The following is a 19896-nucleotide window of genomic DNA, read 5'->3' as shown; positions in this document are numbered from 1 at the left end:
GGTTTTCTTTAAAATTTTATAAGAGGGACAGGACGGTGGGTTGATTCTATGAAAACTTAAGATTTTATTTATAAATTTCAATAAATCAAAGATGTGGAAGTGTGGGTTGTTTACGATAAAAGTAGAAGGCTTTTCCGCATAAATATACCTGAGAAAGGAGGTCGGACTGCAGTTGATTTTTAAAAGTTTGAGGAGTTTTTTTGCAAAATATTGCGGAAACACACTATTTGAGCCATCCGTGCGGTCGATCAGACGGTCGAGAAACGATCGGACGGTGGAGAAACGTGGGCTACGTGGCCACGGTCTCAGGCCAAGGAATGGCCCCTGCTGGAACGCCCTTTCATATTTTAAAGATCTACTAGACCGCTGGTGGGGAAGTCTCTAACAGTACAAATCCAGTCTCCAACCGAGTACCTATATAGATCTATTTTGCGTGTCAGAAGAGGCACGACCTAAGTCCGTGTTTAATTGTTTACATGTAAAAATTTTGCGTTGGAATCTTATTAATTTGAAGTACTAAGTGAAATCTATTTACAAAACTTTTTGCATAGATGGGTTATAAATCGCGAGACGAATCTAATGATGCTAATTAATCTATGATTAATCCATAATTAGTGGATGGTTACTGTAGCATCACTATTGCAAATCATAGATTAAGTAGACTCATTAGATTCGTCTCGCGATATACAGCCCATCCATGCAAAAAGTTTTGTAAATATACTTTATTTAGTACTCCATACATGTATCCCAATATTCAATGTGACGTTTTTTTTGCGTTTACGGAGTTTACAGATAAAAATCTAAACAGACCCTCAATCTGAGTATCCTCTCTCCGGAAGACCTATTTGCAGAAAGTGTTCTCTTTTAGGTCTTATTGTTGGCGAAGATCAAAAGTGGGTATCGAACCTTTGGCGTGTAGCGCTATGCAAATGTGGAATGGGTCTTATATTTTGGGTGTCATTGTTGGCGACAGTCTTAGCCAAAAGGCAGAGACCTACTGCCTACCACGTGCAGTAAGATGTGAATACAAACCCTATCAAATCCCGGACCAGTTTTCCATCAGTAAACTATAACATTTTTTTTAAAAAAACTGTTTCGCGGTTTCAGAATCCGCTGGAACCATATTCTTTGTCTCTGTACAAGCATTTCTAATTTATACCATCCTAATAAATCAAATTTATTGTTCACAAGCTTCATATAAATGTGAAACATATCTATGCAAATTGTTGGATTATCGATTTGTTAAATAGATCTCCAGCTCTATGGAATTTTAGAGCTAGCCATTTCTAATCTAACTCCAGAAATTATTTTAAACTTGGAATATATGGTTGGTAGGTGGTTTGGAGTTACATGTTGAGTTTGAAATTCCGTGTTGCTCAGAGCGCACTGAGTTTTAATCCTTTACTTTCTTTTTTAATGACTCCATGTATTTTGTTTGTTGCAGAGCCTAAAACTGTATTGATAAATCTTCCTTCATCTAAAAGAAGTTGAAACATCCAAACTTCTATCCCATTAAATATTCACAATGCCATCTAAACAGAATCGCATTGTAATGCAATACCTAGTTTGCTTAAACCCAAGTGTCGTGACTCTCTATTCTAGCTACAGTTATTGGCAACTAATGAATCATACTCAATCCCTTTTACATGGAAGGAGATTCGGGGCCGTTTGGGAGGGCTCTCCCAAATCGGCTTCAGCGGTGCAGTAAAAAAAATGGCATAACCAGGAGCACGAAGGAACACGAAGGGAGCGGCAGGAGCGAGCAGCAGGTGTCCTACAAATCTACAATAGCCTGATGAAAGGCGCGAGGCACCTCGATCTCCGACCAGGGGCAGATCTAGCACCGGGACAGCCGGGGCTAGAGCCCCTCCTACCCGTGCTAGATGCATGGAGCCTCTCCTAAACCTCTCCTATGAATTTGTAACCATTGAAGTTTGAAAGAAATAACTATAGATAAAAGATGAAGTGAATAAGCCCCTCCTAATAATTTTTTAGATCCGCCACTGTCTCCGACAATGGCATAAGCAGGCTGCCCGACAGGTACGTTTTGCTCGATAGCCCGTGTCGTCGCTGTCCGGTAGGCCGCCGCCGCCTCGCACGCCGCCGCAGCAGGGTCAAGGCGTCAAGCTCGCTATCATCGGCCTCGTCCGCAGCCTCTTCGGACATCGCGTGCAGGAGTCGCATTCTTCCTGATAGATTTTTTTTTTTGCGTGGGATTCTTCCTGGTAGATCGACGCGTGAAGATGACGTTGTGCGACCCAATGGGTAACCCAACGGGCCATGGTGTTATACCCAATTTGACACCAGATACTAATGGGTTGGCCCTATAGAGTTTTTGCACTGAAATTTCAAAATTGGTTAATGGGTCACTAGGTTAGTATGAATACTTGGGTTAGCAAATCTCTTGGACCCATTAAGAGGGACTTGACAGATCCTCTGCAAATGGTTAGTGAGTTGATAGATCACACGTCGGCATCATGGGACGTCCAAAACCTTCATGCTGTTTTCTATCAATTTGATGTTGAGGCAATTTTGAATGTACCTCTTTGTACTTGGAGACAAGGGGATTTCTAAGCATGGCACTATGAAAAGAGGGTATCTTCTCAGTTCGCTCGGCCTATAGGATGTTGGTTGTACACAAAGAACGAGTTACACCATATCTAGAGAATACTGTTGGGAGATCAGATTTAAGGTCCGAGGAAAATGAAAGGAAGTCGTTTTGGCAGGTAAAGGTACCATCAAAGATACATGTGCTCTTGTGGAGGCTTGCTCATCACTCCCTGACGACAGGGGATGTACTGCACCATAGGAATATGGCTACTCAAAGCACCTGTGCGATCTGTGGTATGCCAGGCATGTCCACAAGCAGTAGCATGCACTACTTGTTACATCAGAAACCCTCAACATCGGGGGTTCAAAAAAATGTATACAAGAAGCGTAGATACATCAGAATAGAATACACACCATAACCAATAAATACATGTATGTATATATATACTCTACACACATGTATGCATATATAAATACATGTCCGTATATATGTACTCTATGCACATATAGGCGCCTCGCATGTCAGTGCAGAAACTGGTGCAGCCTATTGCAGTTAAATAATCTGCTGGATGATGTTATCGCGCTTTATCTGGTCCCCGGAGCCTGTCCTCTCGACTGATGGATGGCCATGGCCTGTAACCTGTCGGTGACCTCGGTGAATGAGGGCCGGGCATCAGGGTTGGCCGACCAACATTGTTCCATCAGCTTTCGCCAATCGGGGTCATAGTTTTCAGGTATTGGAGGCCGGAGAGTGTTATTGACAATACCGCCTTCTCAGGACAAGGAATGCAAATTTTAGATGTGTGGGACCGAAGCCGGCGACCAGAGGGGGGTGAATGGGAGCCGATTAAAATTTCTTCCGAAATTCAAACCGTCGGCCTATATCCCGAAAATCACCCAAGCCCTCAAGCGTTCTGACCAAAGTTTGGAGTAGCTATTGAAAAGCTAACCCAACACAAAAGGCCTCGAACGAGCGAGCGAAACCACGAAGCAAAAGGAAGCAAAACTGAAAGATTGCAGAACTGATCTGCCTCGCCCGCCATAGTGCAGAAGCTCTTGCGCCGACCGGCCGCCAAGCAAAGGCCGATGAAGCCGGTGGCTTCCTTGTCCCGCTTCTTCTTCTTCTTGTCGTCGTCGTCGGAGGTCGGTGAAGAAGAGCGGTCGGTGTCGGAGCTCTTGTCGAGGTCGCTGAGCTGCTCCAGGAAGGCCTTCTCCCGCTTCTTGGCCTTGTACTGGAAGCGCTTCTTGAGCGACTCCTTGTCGAAGCGTCCTCCCCGGTCACGACTGCGGTGCTTGTGGCGCCGACGCTCCTTGTTGGAGCCTCCCTCGTCACGGTCGCGGTGGCGGTAGTAGTCGAAGGAGTTGTTCTGGCCACCGCCGGACTTCTTGGGGCAATCGGCGACGAAGTGGTTCAGATCGCCGCAGTTGTAGCACCCGGGGTTCTTCTTCCTCTGCCTGTTGTGGTAGACGCGCTGGAACTTGCTGATGAGGAGGCACAAGTCGTCGTCGCCCAGCGTCTCCAGCTGCTCATCTGAGACAGAAGGCAAAGAGGCAAGAGAAAAGCCAAGAGCAGAGTTAGCGTTAGAGCTCGATCCACCTGAGCCAGTCACAAGAGCGACGCTCTTGGAAGGAGGGGCACCATTGAGCTTGGTTCGTGTCTGGTTATCCACCTCCGTGGCCTTGAGCTTGCTGAAAAGCTCGTTCACGGTCAGAGTCTCATAGCCTGCAGACTCAATGATCGTGTTCACCTTGAGATCCCACACAGAGCGGTCAAGTGCGTAAAGCAACTTGAGAGCCTTCTCGTGCTCTGTGTACTCAAGGGCACCAGCAGATCTGTTCGCATTGACCTTGTTCACAATCGACTGAAAACGACTGAACATCAGGTCAATGCTCTCACCCGGCTCCTGTGTGAAGTTTTCGTACTCACGCCGGTGAGTCTCGAACAGTCTGGCCTTCACCTGAGGTGTACCCTCGTGGTAGTTCTTAAGACACGTCCAAATTTTGTGGGCTTCCTGAAAACCCTGGACGCGTGAGAACTCCGCACGAGAAACGCCAGCGAACAAGGCATTGACGGCCTTGGCGTTAGCCTCGTGCTGGGTCACCTGAAGCAGTGTGGTCCGAACAGCAAGCACCTCGTAAAGGTGGTTCGTGGTAATCTCCCAGACTTCGGCTCTCATGCTCTGCAGGAAGGCTCTCATACGAACCTTCCAGTAGGCATAGTCCTCGCCGGAAAACACCGGGATCTTACCAAGACTCGCCATGGTCGCCAAGTGGTTTTCGAACCGGTTAAGGTACTGAAAACCTCAACCGAGCTCTGATACCAATTGTGGGACTGAAGCCGGCGACCAGAGGGGGTGAATGGGAGCCGATCAAAATTTCTTCCGAAATTCAAACCGTCGGCCTATATCCCGAAAATCACCCAAGCCCTTAAGCGTTCTGACCAAAGTTTGGAGTAGCTATTGAAAAGCTAACCCAACACAAAAGGCCTCGAACGAGCGAGCGAAACCACGAAGCAAAAGGAAGCAAAACTGAAAGATTGCAGAACTGATCTGCCTAGACCGGTCTGACCGGTGCGCTGGACCGGTCTGACCGGTCGTGCCTACCGGTCTGACCGGTAGCACCCAGAAAACCCCGGAGAAATTGGATTCAAACGGTGAATCCCGAGCAAACGACCACGAAAACTGATGAAACTTGGGGGATTGCTTCGCCCCTACCCCGTGAGCATATCCCCAAAAGATCTCGTCCTAAAGATCAAAGAATCGTGAGAATTATGGTGGAGATCAAAAGGGATTGGGGTTTTCTCAAACACTCAAGAACTCGAATTTGAACACGCCAGTGATTCCAAAGGATGTAGGAAGGGGCTAGATGCACGGGAATCACAGCTAAGAACTCGTAGCCTCCTCTCAATCAAGTGTGCCAAAAACGAAATCGAAAATCCATTGTACAAGGCACAAAACCAGGGGATTGAATCGAATCAAAAGCCCAGAGGGCACGAGGAGGATAGGGCCTCCTTTCCCAATCAAATCCCTTACAAGGTTTCAACAATCCATGGACAAAATCAACTCAAACAAGAGGAACAGAGGGAGGGAGATGCAGGGGCGGCGGCCTGGAGAAACAGAGAGTCCACGAACAGATTACAAAAGCCGCTCTTAACCTAACACAAGAGAAGGGGTATTTATACCCGCGGGACCGGTCAGACCGGTACGCTGGACCGGTCAGACCGGTTGGTTAGACCGGTCAGACCGGTGCCAGGGACCGGTCAGACCGGTTGGCTTGCAGCACCCCCTGTACATGATCTCATCCGACGGCCGAGGTTCTTTCTTCGAAACGAAGTCTTCTCCGCGATGCCGCCGTCTTGATGAAGATCCAGTCCGCGGTTTTGGAGGGTCCGCGAAACCCGGGTAGATGGCCGGTTTTGAGAAAACCGCCAAAACCTCACGCGCGGGAAGATTCCCGCCTCCACGCCGTGGCCCTAGACGCCGTTCCCGCCTCGGCCTTCTGACGGGCCTAGACGCCGCCCGACGCCCGTCACCTCCTCGCCCGCAGCGAGGCCCTAGACGCCGTCGACGCCCGTCACCTCTGTCAGTCCCGAGACCGACGCCCGTGCCTCCACGACTTGGCGTCTTAACTGCCGTCCGCCTCCTTGGTTTTGTGGCGCAAACCAAGAAACCCGCCTTCCATCGCCGCTTGCGCCCTCGATCCAGGAGTGGACGCCACAGCTGCCGCCCGGTCCGAGCTCCGGTCCCGGTTGCCCTTCACCGCCGTCCACCGCACGGTCCATCGGCCACAGCACCTCCACGGCAGCTCCCCGTCGACACTCGACGCCCGTGTACCTGCAATCCAAAGACCAAGCGCACGATCACACCGCACGGTTGACAATTCACTCATCACAAGCAGGATAGAGTACTCAACATTCCTCAATCTCCCCCTTGATGAGTGCATTGTCAACACACCACCTGAAACCAGAGAAGTGATAAAAAGAGAAGCAAGAAAACGAAGAACTCAAGCAAGTGACAAAAAGCTCAGAAAGGCAAGAACAGTCACCTACTCAAGCACAGATCGATCCCCTAAGACAAGGGCAACGGCTCGACGCAATCGATCAAAAGATAAAACATGACTCCTCAAAGACAGAGGTAACGCTCGACGCAGTCATGCAAGAAGCAGAGGGAAAACGAGGAAAACCAGGAGCCAAAACCAAAGCAGAAACTCCCCAAGCAAAGTTTTTCCCTCTCACAAGTGCAACTCTCCCAAAATGATGCACTCTCGAAGCCCTGTGCACAACAAGTTTTTCAAAAATCAAACTAGTCTCCCCCTTGTTCGATCACTTCTCTCAAAATTCTCCCCCTTGTTGGCACATGCACACATCAAGCCTAAAAAGACCTAAAGCTCCCCCTGAAGCAAAAACTCCCCCTGAACAGATGCTATGCCATGAATGCAATGCACGAGGTGTAAGTGAAAGCATTCAGGGATACAAAGATATGAGCAACATCTAGTCTCAAGCACGTGTACATCCATAAACCAGACCTGCATCTAGCTCAACAGGGTATATCAAATCAGTCTAGAGCTACGCAAGTTCAGTTTAGAAGAAATAAAAGCATCGACCATGATCTAGCACTAACATGTAGGGAATGGAAAGCAGTGCTACTCAAACTCATACAGGTGAGCCAAAACAGCCAAAACAAGTTGCCAACATTTATTTTTTAATCAATTTTTATATCAATCAATTCTTAATGCCAGGGGTTGAAAGCTTGTCATGCTTTACTTAGCAACGAGGCCAAGCCTATGCCAAAAGACAATCAGAAGCTTAAAGCACTCGTTTCAGTCATGCACAGTCTTGCCCGGGTTCTCACAAGTGCAAAGTGAGCCGTCCCGTAAGCTCGATCAGTGCGACAAGCAATCTCACCTGGATCTTTTCAATCCAATTCAAGAACAGTTCAAGCAATTTTAACAGATTTAGATCATTTCAAGTATGAATTGCTGAACGAAAAGCCACACTAGCATGAATAAGATAGCAAAGCATATCAACACGCCCTAACATGCTAGTAGCCAAGACAGGGTGATCATATTTTCAGATTTTCAAATCAAAATAGCTTAACTCAGATGATGTCATATACACAGTGGAGCAAGCTATACATGATCAAGTTTATTAACTCACACTAGCAGGCACTAGAAGATCATAGCAATGTATACAAGAATGCTAGTGCAAGTGAGACAATGAAAAATGCAAACATGTATAATGCATATGCACAATGCAACTACCAAAACTAGAAAACAAAGAGAAGCAAATAAAATCTACAAAGCTAACCAAAGAAAAGTCAGCGATCAAAAGGGGTAACAAACCCCAAGCTCACCTCGCAAGCGAGCAAAGGTGTCCTGCTCTAGCGGTTTGGTGAGGATATCTGCGGTTTGCCTCTCCGAAGGGACATGGATCAGGTCTATGTGTCCTCTCTCATGGTTGTCTCGCAGGAAATGGAATCGGATGTCTATATGCTTGGTTCTGGAGTGTAAGACAGGGTTCTTTGCAATGCTAATGGCTGACATGTTATCTACAAAGATAGGAACCCTACCGAAGCTCAAGCCATAATCCTGCAAGGTTTGTTTCATCCAAAGTATCTGGGAGCAGCAACTAGCAGCGGCAACATACTCAGCTTCTGTGGAAGAAAGCGCTACGCTAGCCTGCTTGCGAGAGGACCAAGACACCAAAGATGTACCGAGAAATTGACAAGTGCCGGATGTCAACTTGCGATCCAACCGACACCCACCGAAATCGGCATCAGAAAAGCCCACCAAAACCATAAAAGAATCCGCAGAATACCAAAGACCAAATTCAGGGGTGAATTTCAAATACCTGAAGATGCGTTTCACCACCTGCCTGTGGGAGGTGCGCGGCGAAGCCTGATACCGCGCGCAGAGGCAGACGCCGAACTTGATGTCCGGTCGCGTCGCCGTCAGGTACAGGAGAGAGCCAATCATGCTCCTGTACTCCTTCTGGTCCACCGCCTCGCCGTCCAAGTCCTCATCAAGCGCCGTAGATGTGCTGATCGGAGTCGGCTGAGGAGACAAGTCACTCATGTCGAATTTCCGCAGCAAGTCTCTAGTGTACTTGGCTTGATGGACAAAAGTGCCCTGAGGAGTTTGCTTGATCTGCAGCCCGAGGAAGAACTGCAACTCACCCATCATGCTCATCTCGAACTCCCTGGACATCTGCTCAGAAAACTTGGAGACAAGAGCGTGAGAAGAGCCACCAAAGATAATATCATCCACGTATATCTGAACTAAAAGAAAATCAGTGCCAGATCGCATGAGGAACAAAGTTTTATCAACACATCCCATTTTAAAGCCCTGAGCCAGCAAAAAGGTTTTCAATCTATCATACCAAGCTCTAGGTGCCTGTTTCAAACCGTAAAGAGTTTTCTGAAGTTTATAAACACGGTTTGGAAACTTGGGATTTTCGAAACCAGGGGGTTGCTTTACATAAACCTCTTCTTCGATAAAACCATTCAAGAAGGCAGATTTAACATCCATTTGGAAAACCTTAAAACCCTTGGAAGCAGCAAATGCAAGAAAGATTCGAATAGCTTCCAAACGAGCAACAGGAGCAAAGGTTTCCTCAAAATCAATACCCTCTTTTTGGCAAAACCCCTGGGCAACAAGACGAGCCTTGTTTCGAACAACCAAACCATCCTCACCCTGCTTGTTTTTGAAAACCCACTTCGTTCCGATGGGATTACAAGCAGGTGGAGGCTCGACTAAAACCCAAACTTAGTTTCTTTCAAAATTTTCAAGTTCCTCATGCATGGCATTGACCCAATTAGAATTAGAAAGAGCGTGTCCAATATCTTTGGGCTCAAAAGAGGCAACAAACGCTGAATGAGCAAAGCCAGCGATACTTGTTACCTTGGACCTGGTGACTCGCTCGTTGAGATCACCTAGCATCTGTTGAGGTGGATGGCGGCGCTGAATGTGTCGCGGTGCTTCCCGTGTCGAAGTCGCCTCCTCCTCAACCAAAGCTGCTGCCTCCTCAGGTGCAGCTGGTGAAGCCTAAGTCACCTCCTCGAACAGCCCCCGTGAAGTAGACGTAGTCGGATCGGGGCCGTCGTCATCGTCCGAGCTCGTAGCAGAGATAGCCGAGTCCATAGCACGCGTGGTAGCCTCAGCCTCGCCATCTGCAGCTTCTTCCTCCTCATCTTCAAAGATGGAGGTGCCGAGCTCATCATCTCCTGCAACTTCAAAGACAGAAGAATTGCACGGTGCAGTCTCGTCGAAAGTGACTTCACAAGTCTCTCTGACGATGTTAGTATCAATAATCAGCACACGGTACGCTCTAGAGTGAGAAGCATAACCGAGAAAGACACCGTCAGACGAGCGAGACTCAAACTTATCAAGATTTCCATCTTTCAGCACAAAGCACCGGCAACCGAAAACTCTGAGATGGTCAACACGGGGCTGGCGTCCAAACCGCAACTCATAAGAAGTCTTGTGTATGAAAGCACGCAAGAAAATACGGTTGGACACGCAACAAGCGGTGTTAACCGCCTCAGCCCAGTATTTGCGAGGAGTTCTATGCTCATCGAGCATCGTCCTCGCCATCTCAACCAGCGTCCGATTCTTCCGCTCTACAACTCCATTCTGCTGTGGAGTGTAGGGAGAAGAATACTGGTGTTCGAGCCCTTGATCACTGCAAAAGGCGTCAAAACGAGCGTTTTTGAATTCTGTGCCATTATCACTGCGAATCGCTCGCATGGCCTGGGGTAGCTCATTTTTCAACCTCAAGATCAAGTCTCGAACAAACTCGAAAGCCTCATCCTTGGTTCTCATGAAAAAGACCCAAGAATAGCGAGAAAAGTCGTCCACAATCACAAGAACGTACCACTTCCCACCAACAGACATCACCCTAGAAGGACCAACTGTGTCCATGTGTAGCAACTCTCCAGGGTGAGCGGTCATCACCTGATTAACAGGCGGATGAGAAACGGCAATCATCTTCCCGTGGCGACACGGATGGCAAACAAGGTCCTTTTCAAACTTCAATTTGGACAATCCTCGGATGCCAAGTGAGCTCAGTCTCGACAACAAATCGAAGCTCAAATGTCCTAGTCTCCTATGCCACTTCCACAAATCAGAAGAAGGACCAGCCATCAAGCAATGAGAATGGCCAAAAGGAGTTCCAGAGAAGTCAACCAAGAAAACTCGATCACGAGGTGTAATCCGGTAAACCAAATCTCCCCTGGAATCCAAAACACGCGAACAGCCCTCCTTAAAGCGAACCTCAAACCCCTCATCAAGAAGTTACGAAACAGAAAGCAAATTAAAACCAAGATTCGAAACCAAAGCAACCTCTCTCAGGGTAAAGCGATCAGAAATACGAACAGCGCCAAGTCCACGTACCTTTCCTCTTCCATTGTCCCTGAACACAATGTACTCCTTTGAGCGCATCGGGGTGAGGCTGGAGAACCATTTGTCATTTCTGGTCATGTGGCGCGAACAACCGGAGTCAATGATCCACCTGTTCTCCAAGCCTCCGACCTGCACATCAGTAGTGAGACAAAGGGTGAGCAAATGTCTCAACACTGGGGTTAGCAAAGTGAGAAGCAAACCAGTGTCGAGCCATTTGCTCTACAGAAGGGTTAGCAAAACCAGACAAAGCGTATCCCCCGTCCCGTCTACCGCGTGACTGACGAACACCACCGCGAGGAAAGCGTGGAGTCTCAAAACCTCCTCCAACGCCTCGGTCCCGTGGTCCATAGCCGTACTGAAAATGACCAGGAGCACGGCCGGCAAAGCGACCACCTGCTGGAGCACGGTAACCACCACCGTCTCCCTGACCTCCACCTACACGGCACGCCCTAGCATCTCGCCTATCACCATGCCGAGAAGGATCATGCACCCGAGCAGAGTACATGTCCGCGTTCCGTCTCTCCTGCTCTCTCCTCACAGCCCGCTTCCTCCTGAAGTAAAACTCCTCCAGGTGACCTTCCCTGTCACAGAACTCGCAGTGGTACCTCACCTCACGCTTGGGAGGTGGAGGCCTAGCCTGCGGACGGGGAGGAGCGGCCCTCTTCTTCTGGGCAACCTGGGCTGTGGCAGCAGGGAGCGTGTCGAGGGAGTTCCTCAGCTCATTGGGCTTTGGAACCCAAACCTGCTTCTGCGGAGGTGCTTTCAGTGGTTCTTTAAGCACGCCATCCGCGGGGTCAACAAGCGAGGGCTGTGTGCTCATGATGGCAGTGTTTCCAGCAGCCTTGCCAATCTTACCATACAACCTGTCAAAGTCTGACTTCGTGTATGTGTAACCGACCCCAAACCCATCACCACGCTTGAACTGCTTAATTATCATGCCCAACTGCGGCTCACTGCTAGAGACCCAACTCAGAATTGCCCTAAGATAGGTATTCTCATTCTCTAAGTTGGCTTTCTCTACCGCAAGACTATCTAAATCAGCAATCAAACCAGGGCAAACAGAGCAGTCAATAGGTGGGCTAGACTCTACGACCTTAGTCTTTCCAAAAGACTTGATCAAAGCGTTCTTCTCCTCTAGCTCCAACCTAAGCGTGGGACAAAGCTTACAAGCACCAAGCAAAACTGGCCTAGACTTCATCTCCTCTAGCTCGCACACAACAGTAGCAAACTTGGACTGCAAAGAAGCTAGATCAGACTTGAAGATAGGACACTCCTCACATTCAAGCACATCGCTAACAATAGGAGCATCCTTAACCAGTTCTAGTTCATGCTTGGCCTTAGCGAGCTCATGAGACACGTCAGCAAGCGAAATCTTAACAACATCTAAGTTCGCGACGTTCTCATCATGCTTGGCATGGAGAGCAACAAGATCATTCATGTGAGATATGCAGTCAGCGCACTCATCCTCACTAGACTTCTCCCTAACACAAGCCAGCTCAGCCCTAAGCTTTCTACGCTCTCTAGCTGCTTTCTTAAGCAGCCTTTTCTGGTTGTCGGGAGCGGCGTACAACTCCCTAACCTCTGTATCAAGCAGGTCGATCATGGAGTTTACCTCTGAATCGCTCTCGGATCCAGGAGTAGAGCCGGAGTGCGTCGGTGTAGCATGTCCACCTGAAGACGCACGAGCACCATCGGCTTCGACGGCCATGGTGCAGAAGCTCTTGCACCGACCGGCCGCCAAGCAAAGGCCGATGAAGCCGGTGGCTTCCTTGTCCCGCTTCTTCTTCTTCTTGTCGTCGTCGTCGGAGGTCGGTGAAGAAGAGCGGTCAGTGTCGGAGCTCTTGTCGAGGTCGCTGAGCTGCGCCAGGAAGGCCTTCTCCCGCTTCTTGGACTTGTACTGGAAGCGCTTCTTGAGCGACTCCTTGTCGAAGCGTCCTCCCCGGTCACGACTGCGGTGCTTGTGGCGCCGACGCTCCTTGTTGGAGCCTCCCTCGTCACGGTCGCGGTGGCGGTAGTAGTCGAAGGAGTTGTTCTGGCCACCGCCGGACTTCTTGGGGCAATCGGCGACGAAGTGGTTCAGATCGCCGCAGTTGTAGCACCCGGGGTTCTTCTTCCTCTGCCTGTTGTGGTAGACGCGCTGGAACTTGCTGATGAGGAGGCACAAGTCGTCGTCGCCCAGCGTCTCCAGCTGCTCATCTGAGACAGAAGGCAAAGAGGCAAGAGAAAAGCCAAGAGCAGAGTTAGCGTTAGAGCTCGATCCACCTGAGCCAGTCACAAGAGCGACGCTCTTGGAAGGAGGGGCTCCATTGAGCTTGGCTCGTGTCTGGTTATCCACCTCCGTGGCCTTGAGCTTGCTGAAAAGCTCGTTCACGGTCAGAGTCTCATAGCCTGCAGACTCAATGATCGTGTTCACCTTGAGATCCCACACAGAGCGGTCAAGTGCGTAAAGCAACTTGAGAGCCTTCTCGTGCTCTGTGTACTCAAGGGCACCAGTAGATCTGTTCGCATTGACCTTGTTCACAATCGACTGAAAACGACTGAACATCAGGTCAATGCTCTCACCCGGCTCCTGTGTGAAGTTCTCGTACTCACGCCGGTGAGTCTCGAACAGTCTGGCCTTCACCTGAGGTGTACCCTCGTGGTAGTTCTCAAGACACGTCCAAATTTTGTGGGCTTCCTGAAAACCCTGGACGCGTGAGAACTCCGCACGAGAAACGCCAGCGAACAAGGCATTGACGGCCTTGGCGTTAGCCTCGTGCTGGGTCACCTGAAGCGGTGTGGTCCGAACAGCAAGCACCTCGTAAAGGTGGTTCGTGGTAATCTCCCAGACTTCGGCTCCCATGCTCTGCAGGAAGGCTCTCATACGAACCTTCCAGTAGGCATAGTCCTCGCCCGAAAACACCGGGATCTTACCAAGACTCGCCATGGTCGCCGAGTGGTTTTCGAACCGGTTAAGGTACTGAAAACCTCAACCGAGCTCTGATACCAATTGTGGGACTGAAGCCGGCGACCAGAGGGGGGGTGAATGGGAGCCGATCAAAATTTCTTCCGAAATTCAAACCGTCGGCCTATATCCCGAAAATCACCCAAGCCCTCAAGCGTTCTGACCAAAGTTTGGAGTAGCTATTGAAAAGCTAACCCAACACAAAAGGCCTCGAACGAGCGAGCGAAACCACGAAGCAAAAGGAAGCAAAACTGAAAGATTGCAGAACTGATCTGCCTGGACCGGTCTGACCGGTGCGCTGGACCGGTCTGACCGGTCGTGCCTACCGGTCTGACCGGTATCACCCAGAAAACCCCCGAGAAATTGGATTCAAACGGTGAATCCCGAGCAAACGACCACGAAAACCAATGAAACTTGGGGGATTGCTTCGCCCCTACCCCGTGAGCATATCCCCAAAAGATCTCATCCTAAAGATCAACGAATCGTGAGAATTATGGGGGAGATCAAAAGGGATTGGGGTTTTCTCAAACACTCAAGAACTCAAATTTGAACACGCCAGTGATTCCAGAGGATGTAGGAAGGGGCTAGATGCATGGGAATCACAGCTAAGAACTTGTAGCCTCCTCTCAATCAAGTGTGCCAAAAACGAAATCGAAAATCCATTGTACAAGGCACAAAACCAGGGGATTGAATCGAATCAAAAGCCCAGAGGGCACGAGGAGGATAGGGCCTCCTTTCCCAATCAAATCCCTTACAAGGTTTCAACAATCCATGGACAAAATCAACTCAAACGAGAGGAACAGAGGGAGGGAGACGCAGGGGCGGCGGCCTGGAGAAACAGAGAGTCCACGAACAGATTACAAAAGCCGCTCTTAACCTAACACAAGAGAAGGGGTATTTATACCCGCGGGACCGGTGAGACCGGTACGCTGGACCGGTCAGACCGGTGCCAAGGACCGGTCAGACCGGTTGGCCTGCAGCACCCCCTGTACATGATCTCATCCGACGGCCGAGGTTCTTTCTTCGAAACGAAGTCTTCTCCGCGATGCCGCCGTCTTGATGAAGATCCAGTCTGCGGTTTTGGAGGGTCCGCGAAACCCGGGTAGATGGCCGGTTTTGAGAAAACCGCCAAAACCTCACGCGCGGGAAGATTCCCGCCTCCACGCCGTGGCCCTAGACGCCGTTCCTGCCTCGGCCTTCTGACGGCCCTAGACGCCGCCCGACGCCCGTCACCTCCTCGCCCGCAGCGAGGCCCTAGACGCCGTCGACGCCCGTCGCCTCCGTCAGTCCCGAGACCGACGCCCGTGCCTCCACGACTTGGCGTCTTCAACCGCCGTCCGCCTCCTTGGTTTTGTGGCGCAAACCAAGAAACCCGCCTTCCATCGCCGCTTGCGCCCTCGATCCAGGAGTGGACGCCACAGCTGCCGCCCGGTCCGAGCTCCGGTCCCGGCTGCCCTTCACCGCCGTCCACCGCACGGTCCATCGGCCACAGCACCTCCACGGCAGCTCCCCGTCGACACTCGACGCCCGTGTACCTGCAATCCAAAGACCAAGCGCACGATCACACCGCACGGTTGACAATTCACTCATCACAAGCATAATAGAGTACTCAACATTCCTCAAGATGGTGAAAGCATAATGGATGAAGGATTGTCGTGCTATTTCTTCCTAAGTTCCTATCCTGGTTGATGAATAGTGAAAGTTAAAACAAGATAGATGTGGCAAAGACATACCTATGATAGCACCATAATGCATATTCGCGTATGGTTCCTCACCAGTCAAGATTTCCCATAAAACAATACCAAATGAGAAAACATCCACCTACAGTGTGAGAACTTGTTACATTTCAGGAACATCATGATTGCACCTGCAAATAATGGTCTGGAGTCCTGTCCTAGACAAAGATCTGGAGCCTGATTAAAAACCTTGAGCTCTTTTACAATGATACTAAAGTACCAATGGGTACTTTCAGGTACTTTTAACTTAAACTTTTTTTCTAACTGTTGATCTATGGAGAGTATTTATAAAAATTAAATTAAATTAGTATTCGACTCCACTTTTTGGTACTTGATCCCACATTTAAGTACCATGTACTTTATCCTAGGTACTCCTAGATACTTTCTACCTTCACCACCATAGGATTTTATTAGATGGACGGCTCCTATTTTTTTCAATCATTGTAAATATTTCTCAAAGACCTTACCTTCTCTGACACTCTGCTGCTGCTACCATTTAATAGCTCCGGTGCCATCCATGGAAGAGTGCCACGCACACCACCAGAAACCAAAGTGTTGCGCTGAATTCTTGACAACCCGAAGTCTCCAACCTGAAAATTAGTTACGAATGATTAATGGCACAGTTTAGACAACATAAAATTCAAAAGGCAAAACAAGGTAAAAATTTTGCTCATTAGCAACGAACACAATTTCAAATGATTCAATGGAGAGCTCAATATGAATCAAACCTACCTTGCCGATTGGCCTCTGCGGATCTCTCAAGTTAACAAGTTATCACATTTCAAATCAAAATGCACAATGCTTTTGGAGTGCAAGTATTCCATCCCAAATGCCGCATCCATTGCAATGGTAAGTTTTCTCCGACGGTCAAGCATTCTGCTCAGATCTAGTAAACAGTCACATCATTGTGCAGAGTGGAAAGTGCCTAACAGAAACATAAACAACTCACCTGTGCTTCGTTAAAAGAACATTCCTTAGTGATCCATTCACCATAAATTCTGTCACAGTTCCCAATGCATCGGGGACCACACCATAGAAATCAACAACATTTGGATGACGTAGCTTTGAAAGAATCTTTGCCTCCCTCCAAAAGTCATTGGTCTGTAGAAAAAAAAGAAGAAGATCAACATCAAATTCAGGCAAAAAAAAATGCATGAGTTCAGTTGAAATGGCTTCAGTTCCAATAACAATATTATCCTTATCATCAGTGTCTTCGCATCTGGTGTCAACGAAAACTTCGCATAGATGACGAAGCAATCAAATGACTAAAAATATTGATTGAAACATTACTCACAAATTTCTCTTGTTCAGATGACCCCCCAGCAAAACAGCTTTTCTTAAAACGTTTGATAGCAACATCAATTCCTCGCCACTTTCCATAGTATAGAGTTCCAAATGTCTCAGATCTGAATTCATGTAGCTCCTCGAGGTCACTGTTTTTTATGATCTGGTCATCAAAATCATAACAACCACAAGTTTCTATTACTTGCATGTTATAGATAAAATGCATGGCAATGAGTTTTGCGAATCAAATAGCAATTTTGATCAAGAAAAATTTAGAGCATGAGAACTGCACCTGCAATCCATACATGCTAGCTTCAAGTTCAGCAATTTCAGCATCACTAATGGACCAATCGACAGCTGCATCATGATCCTAAGGTTTGAAATAATAAACACGATATCCTCAAAAATCAATTTGGAATGAATGATATGATTAATATATAATATAGGCTATACCTCAGTAGCAAACTCTTCCTCATTGATAACACGTAAATTCGCATCATCATGCCTTTTAAGACAATAGATAATTTCTTTTGTTGTGGGTCTTTTCGTCTCATCAAATTGCACACAGTTTAGACCCATTTCAATGCATCTGCTTATTTGCTGGCAACCCTTTTCCAGTGATGTGCACCTCGAGTCTTCCAAGCGATTCCTCCACTTTTCAAGCACCTGTGGAACTGGTATTCAGAGCTAGAGCAGTAAAGGGGGGAAAATTAACTCCACGAGTGCACAACATGTTCAATGCACGTTGACAAAATTTTCTTACATTCTCAATGAAGTCCGGTATAGACATCCCAGTACTATCGGGGCCATCTCTGCGTCCGGTGATTATTTCTATGACTATTACTCCCAAGCTGAAGATGTTTGACTTCTTTGTTATTATTCCTTTGCGCAAGTATTCTGGTGCCATGTAACCACTACATAACAAAATGGAAGGCCATAAATGCATCTCAGTTATCGCATAAAGTAATTAGCATGGGAGCATTCAACTTACAGTGATCCACCCATATTCATAGTATAAATTCGAGATTGTTGTTCACCAAAGAGTCTGGAGAGACCAAAATCCGCAATTTTCGGCTCCATCTCTTTTGTTAGCAATATATTGCCAGGCTTTAGATCCAAGTGTATTATCGGAGTATTTGTTTGGCTTTCCTCATGAAGGTAATGTAAACCAGAACAGATCCCCCTAATTATTTTGTAACGCTTGCGCCAATCAAGTCCACAAGATTCATCTGCATGTGAAAGGAGAACAGCAGAGTGTTGGAGAAAAGAAAATGAACAGCAGACTCCATATAGGACATAAATCTGATGGTCTTGATTACACAGCAAAAAAAAGGATTCTAGCATGTGTTCTCTTCTCTTTTGTTTGCAAGTCAACATCAGCATGATACACTACTTCCCTGCATATCATTGTATTGTAAGTATGCAAATATTCAAATTTACCTGAAATATGTCTGTCAAGGCTTCCATTTGGCAGATATTCCAAGCAAAGCAACTTTTCTGGCATCTCCGCAAAACAATATCTCCCTTTATGCATTATGCATACATGTTGTGTTTCAAAGCAGTATCCTAGAAACCGAACTATATTTTTGTGCTTCAGCATCATAAGATGATAAACCTCATTTTCAAACTGTACATCATTAACTCCTGGCATGGAAGCAAGCTTCTTCACAGCAACTACATCCCCATTTTCGAGCATTCCCTATGCAAAGTCATTGTTAATACATACATGCTTTTGTGAATTAAATGAGGTTGCATGTTTTTTTATTTTCGGAGGTTGGAAGGACAGAAATTTATTTTACCTTATAAACCACTCCAAAACCACCTCTGCCAATCTCTCGCTTATCTGAGAAGTTGTCAGTGATATCTGATAAAAGTTCTAATGATAGATTGCATGGTTCTGCTTGTATGTCTTGTAGCATACTCTCCAGGTTATGACATCTGCTAGATTCACCAACCATTTTGTTCTCTTTTCCTGATTACAGAGGGACACTATGACACGAGATAAAGCATATATTAGTCCCACAAAGTGCAAATAAAATTCCCTCCACTGTTTTTGAAGTACAACGTTTTTTTTTACGTTTTTTTGGTTAAGAAGAAATTTTGTCTCCTTCCAGGATGCACGGAATTTGGTGTCCTCCAGCTTCCTTGCAAGAGTCACCACTCTCGCGATGAAGATACAAGAAATCGAATCATTGGATGAAGGTCTTTATGACTGCCATCACGCAGATAGCGCCAGAATGGGTTCAATTTGAGTAAGATGCAACTTGCAAGAAAAATACTAGGAGAACATCCAGGATACTACAGATCAGAGATCTTTACCTGGCGAAGCACAACAGCCTTTCCCATCCAGAGTTCTGCTCCCGGGAAGGCGGAATCAGTCTCCTTCCACGCCTCCGTGAGTGCCGCACTAGGAGAAGGAAAGAAGATGTGGGCAGGGGCAAGGATTACATTACCGGCGATACAGCATTTATCAGCGAGCTCCGGTAACAATAATCGATTGAAAATCGGTGAAAAATCGCCAAAACCGATCGGTAAAAGGACCCAAATTCAAAAAAACGAAAATCGACAATTTATCGTCGATAATCGATACAAACCGAACGATTTATCGCTTCGCCTACTGAAAATATGTTTTGGCAGTGGGAAAAATATAAAGGTTTGATAGTATTTAATTTTTAGGTTATGTATTGTATTATATTAGATAAATTACACATATATGCACAATTTTGTATATGGAATTGCCTAAGAAATAAACATGTTTACATATTTTGCCCATGAAATTGCATAAAGCACATGAATTTGCACATGTATACAAACCACGAAGTGCATAGTCCATATAAACAAACGAGTGCATAGTCCATACAAATTTCATAGTTCACATAAACAAAAGAGTGCATAGTTCATACAAACCTCATAGTGCATAGAAAACAAGAGTACATAGTGTATACAAGCCATATACAAACTAGCAAGCACATAGTCCATACATGA

The 19896-nt window shown here is 47.3% G+C and overlaps 1 pseudogene; it reads right to left on the bottom strand.

Moving 5' to 3' along the window:
- Positions 1 to 2770: 2770 nt before the first annotated feature.
- Positions 2771 to 19351, bottom strand: LOC120666793 (annotated as a pseudogene).
- Between the last annotated feature and the right edge of the window lie 545 nt (positions 19352 to 19896).

This window comes from Panicum virgatum, chromosome 3N (genome assembly GCF_016808335.1).
Source record: "Panicum virgatum strain AP13 chromosome 3N, P.virgatum_v5, whole genome shotgun sequence".
NCBI classification, from domain to species: Eukaryota; Viridiplantae; Streptophyta; class Magnoliopsida; order Poales; family Poaceae; genus Panicum; species Panicum virgatum.
Note: the sequence above shows the minus strand (reverse complement) of the source record. Positions and strands in the feature narration are given on the sequence as shown.